Source organism: Acyrthosiphon pisum, unplaced genomic scaffold (assembly GCF_005508785.2).
Source record: "Acyrthosiphon pisum isolate AL4f unplaced genomic scaffold, pea_aphid_22Mar2018_4r6ur Scaffold_21689;HRSCAF=24604, whole genome shotgun sequence".
Classification (NCBI taxonomy): Eukaryota; Metazoa; Arthropoda; class Insecta; order Hemiptera; family Aphididae; genus Acyrthosiphon; species Acyrthosiphon pisum.
Genome location: NW_021771182.1, coordinates 7681 through 13446, shown reverse-complemented (window position 1 = coordinate 13446; position 5766 = coordinate 7681).

The window sequence follows — 5766 nt, the reverse complement described above, 5'->3', positions numbered from 1 at the left end:
ATGAGTTGAACTGGTGATTCTATTGACCGTGCTGGCTCATATTTATGCTATGTTTGCACTACGGGTGTTGTGTTGTATGGATGAAAGTAGGTAGTTACTTTCTTAAGTTTTTGTATGTTGTAGATTCTCTACCCTGTGGGCGGCTATATGTAATTAGGGTGTAATCTTCTGGGGAAAGATGATGGTTATGACAGTTTTACGGGCTGTCGTGGTTGTTTTCCATAAAGTCGCTGGAAGTGTTGACGTTCGGAATAACCTGCGTGACGGCGCGCACTCTATGCGGCGTCATTGCGTCATTGGTTTTCTGAATGTAATACGTGTTTTCTTCTTAATTCAACTTCTTTGGTACTTCTTTAGATGTTTGGCGTGTTAAGAGTGTGGTATAGCTTTAACTTACATCGTTCAATGTGCTTAAATAAGTCGTTACAGTGACAAGTTGTTAGCATGAGTAGGTATTCCTGTAGTTACGGCGGCGCGTGTTTAATAGTTTTGTTTCGAGCATTGACGCGTGTATAGATGGCGACACATATTTCATTATAATTAATTATAATGGTAATTCTGCATCGTTACATAGCTAGTTACCAAAAAAGTGGTCTATTAGACAACATTGGACGCAGACGTCTTTGTAGTTTAATTATAAATAATGAACTAAGCGCTGATGTTAATGCAAGAATTAGTTCATTCAGATTACAAGACCTTGCCTACCAAATAACTCTGGTCTTCCACAAAGAACGGACACCGACATATTTCATACCCTACTATATGGACCCGGGTTAAAAAGAGCTGCGAAGGGCAAGCTATTTGACTGTCTAAACAATCGTAAAAGAGAGTTTCGTAAATCTGGCATTATAAAATCAACAAGAACAAATTCAACATCATCTTCATCTGGGCGTGGTTCGCCAGCTATATTATTCCCAGAAACACTACAACAATCATTGGTGAATCAGGCAGAAGAAGCAACTGTCGAAGAAAGTTTGAACTGGCTGCGCAATTCAAATGATCCTTGGACCCTTGTCGAACAACATTGGTTGTTAACTGCTCTGACTCGTTTAAAAGTGCAATTGTCAAAGGATGGACAATCCATTGCATCCTATATGGCTGAATATCCGGCATTAAAAAGACCAACAGGATATTTTCTTGTGAGTATAAACGGTTTATTGTTTAGATTTTATCTACTTAGTAAATATAATTGCTATGTTAACAGATTTTAAAAGATTTTAATGTGGTGTATCCTAAGTATTCTGATAATTTGTATCAAAATCTGCCATTGTGTAAAAAAAGAATATTTGAATTAGCTGCAGAAAAATTAAGGAAACCAAAGAAGTTGCAATTATTCAGACTTTGAAGGAGTACATACAATTGGGAGTGGAAGGTTGGTAGTATACTTTAGAGTTGATCTTCATTATGTATAGAATATAAACTTAATATTTTTGTTATTTACAGGTGATGAAGAATCTTCAAACATTGCAGCTTTTTTAAGTCTCCCTTTCCTTATTGCGTCGGCCATTTCTAGAGGAAAAAAATCAAATACTCAATGGAAAGCTTCAAAACTTGAAGTAAGAGACGGATTCATTACACATGTCCAAAGCAACGCTGAAGTGCAGGAAACAATAACACGTAGAAGAGAAAAATTTATCGGTTTGGGTCATACTTTACAACCATTCTTTATAATAGTAGGTCCTAGTCTAAACAATATTTCAAACTATTTTGTTGTTATCGATGATACATTTTATCAATTAAATTCCATAATTGATTCAGTAGACTGTTGTTTCAAAATAATAATAACTTTCAATGCAGAATATCCAGTTGAGTGTGAAGTGATTTGGCACTTTATTCAAAAAGGCTTATTTAAATTAGAAACTCCACTTGACAAAAACTTTACAGCTGTTAATGCTTTTATTTCTGATATTGGAATAATGTAATAATTGTAATTATTATTTATTATTTAAAATGTATATTTCAATATAATTTGTTAATAAGTTAATTTAACAATATTAAATAAACTTTTTACTTTATTATACAAAAATGCCTAAGTGTTTTTTATGTGAAAAAGATTTTGATAACATCAAAAGCCTTTTTAAACATTTTGATATTCAACACTTCAATCATGAATTTAATTTTTATCAATGTAATGAAGCAAAATGTACAAGATCATTTTATTTAAAAAACTCTTTTCGTAAACATTTAGCAAAACACTCAATTGATGATTTCATACAGCCTTCTACTATTCATCCATTATTTGAAATTCCTTCTATTTCAACCTCAGAATCTACACTTATATTTGATTCTGTTCCTGATTCTGCTGAAGAATTGAATAGCAAACAATTTATTAAACCAAGTGAAATTTTGAATAAAACAATAAGTAATTTTCTCTCAATTTTGTATGCCAATTCTATTATATCGAGAAATTTTGTTCAGATTGTGGTCGAAGGCATGGAAACTGTTTTTTCCGAGGGTATTGTTGCTTGTATAAAGACATATATTCAACAAATGATATTTGAAGGCAAAATTTCCGAGGAATGCTTTAGTATTTTCTCCAACATTTTTAATATGATTGAAAATTCATTTAGTAATTTTAAAACCGAACACAAACGTTTCTCTTATTTTGCTGAACAAGGTTCATTTGTCAAACCCAAAGAAAAGATAGTCGGTCAAAGGTTAAATACTGTTATGAAAGGTGGTATTTCAGTTTTAAAACCCTTCAATTGCACAGAACAATGTATTCCACTTAGGAACGTATGTAAACACTTTTTTCACTCGAAAACATACTATCTGAAACTCTAGATTATATGACTAGTTTAAAAAATGAAAGTGGGATTTTAACTAATTTTATACAGGGTACTGTCGTATATTGTAGACAGTCGTCACTGTAATATTATTTAATGTAAATATATTACATGTAAAAATCAACGTAGCAATTTAGATATTAATATAGGTCAATGAAGCAAGATGTGCTGAGACAGCAAAAACTATTTTACTATATAACGCCGCCGTACGCGCAAGGACAGGGAGTCCCCGGTTGTCACTGAGTGAGTCGGTGACGACAGGGAGTCCCCCGTTGTCACTGAATGAGTCGGTGACGACAGGGAGTCCCCGTTCTCACTGAGTGAGTCGGTGAGAACGGGCTACGGCGGTCTGAATCCGCAAAGTGTTTAATTTATGTTTGTTTTAAAATTCAATAAAAGTGTTTCCGACCATTAAAACCCGAGTTGAATTTTATTTCTAAGTCTTCTTTGTCCTTACCTTTGAATATTGGAACAGTGCTCAGACCCACACACCTATAGTCAATGAGGTTTATTGCAAACTGAACAGTGCTCTGGTTGTGGCGTCCTAATAGTCATTCCAAATTAGGGAACGGACGTAAGATCGACAAAACGCGTACGATCGTACCTCAAAAGCTAACAGTGCATTAATCTGAATTTATTCTAGAGATAGTCATTAGCTTAGAGTGTACGGAGGTAAGGCATATAGTTGGTTCATCGCGTATTATCCAATACGGGTGATACAACAGTACCTACTGGAAAAGTAGAATGAAAAAACATGAAGGACGAATTGTGCTCCCACTTTTCATGTTCTTTGATGATTATGAAAGTGGTAATGTACTTGGAAGCCATTCGGGCATTCATAAATTAGGCGCAGTATATGTATCAATTCCGTGCATACCACCTAACCGTACAACATCTTTGTCAAACATTTTCTTGGCTTTGCTTTTCACTCTTCTGATAGAGTTCAATTCGGAAATAAAGTAATTTTTAAGCCTATAATTGATGAATTTAATTTTCTAATGGCAAATGGTGTGAATATAGATGTGCCATTTTTCACAGGTAAATTATATTTTGAGTTAAGACTTATTTTGGGGGATAACCTTGGTCTACATTCAATCACTGGTTTTGTCGAAAGTTTTTCATCTAATTTTTGTTGTAGAATTTGTACAATGGAAAAATCAGATATAAAAGTTAAATGTTATGAAGACAAATCTCTCTTAAGAAATAATGAACAGTATTTTAATGATTTAAAAAAAAAATGATTTGTCTGCAACAGGATTAAAAGAAGAATGTATTTGGTTAAATGTTACAGATTTCAGTTTATTTAATCAAGTGGGTGTAGATATCATGCATGATTTGTTAGAAGGCTGTGCTAAATACATTATGAGTTTTATTTTAAAAAGCTACATAAAAGAATTAAAACTTTTTTCCTTAAAAGTATTAAACGACAGAATATTTGCTTTCGATTATGGCCCAGAACACAACAAACCATGCATTATATCTATGGATCATATAAATGTAGGGAAAATGAAACAATCAGCATCTGAAATGTTATCTTTCATCAGATATTTTGGCTTACTTATTGGTGATTTTGTGCCAGTAGGTGAGCCAATTTGGTACCTGTATTTATCTATGCGCAGAGTTTTAGATATTGCATTGTCGACATCACTCGAAGAAAATAGTTGTTTGTTATTAGAGACTGTCGTGGGAGAAATGAATGAACTTTATTTAAAATTGAGTAAAAATGTCCTTAAACCGAAATTTCATTTTCTTACTCATTATTCCTCTATGATAAAAAAACATGGACCTGTTGTTCACTTATGGTCAATGCAGTACGAAGCTAAACATAGAATTTCCAAAATTTCGGCAAGATCCTCTTTTAACAGACGTAACATTTGCATGAGTTTAGCTATAAAGCACCAACTACAGTTAAATGAAGTATTTAATAAGGGGAAATTATGCAGCACAATTAATGTTGGACCTATACTTCGGCCCACGAGAGTCCATACGTAAAAACGCGTCCGTCACTGCGCATCGGCACGTTGCCGAATAATGGGAATGGCATCATGGTGGGAGAAAACAGACGTCACGTATTACTATATGAATGCGTGGTTTACGTATAGACTCTCGTGGGCCGAAGTATAGGAAAACATTAAATAACTTAAAAATTGGTGAAATAAAAACTGAACTCAATCTTAGTAGGGATGAACCATTAGTTAGAGTTAGTTGGGCTGAAATTAAAGGAACTCGTTATAAAATCAATAGCATATTAACTAGAGATGTAGATGATGAAAACCCACAATTTATATTAATAAAAGATATTTTTCTTAATGGGTCCGAAAGAATCGTTTTTGAGTGTTGTATGTTTACCACAATAGGGTTTGATGAGCAATTTTATGCTTATGAAGTTGAAATCCATGAATTAAATAATTGTTTTATTTTCCAAGACTCATTAATTTCTCCTATACCAAATACTTTAAATGTTGTGTCAAATGGAACAAAATATGTGACAGTTCTTGATCCGTTGTAAATTTTTTTAAATATATATATTACAGGATAAATTATTATTATTATCAAGGTAAATTTAACATAGGAGTCAGTATAGTTTATTACAATTGTAAAATATGTTCATTTGTATTATATAATTTGTTTTTTATTTTCAAACATAATATGACAAATAATAATGATATATTATATACCTGAATAATATATTGCAGTACTCGGATATTTTTTACTTGTATATTTTGAAGTATTAGTTTATTTTATATGCATAATATAATATGAATATTCAAAATTTAAGATTATTTTAAAATAATAGCATTTTGTTTTTTTAAATTGTAATTTATGTGTTGATATTATGATTTTTCAAGTTAAACTTGACATATGAGTCGGTATAATTTATTATAATTGTAAAATATGTACATTTGTATCATATAATGTTAGCAAACTTTTATTGGCAAAAGATTCGGTAGCCGTTAAAGTGCTCGGGTTAGGATTCTGA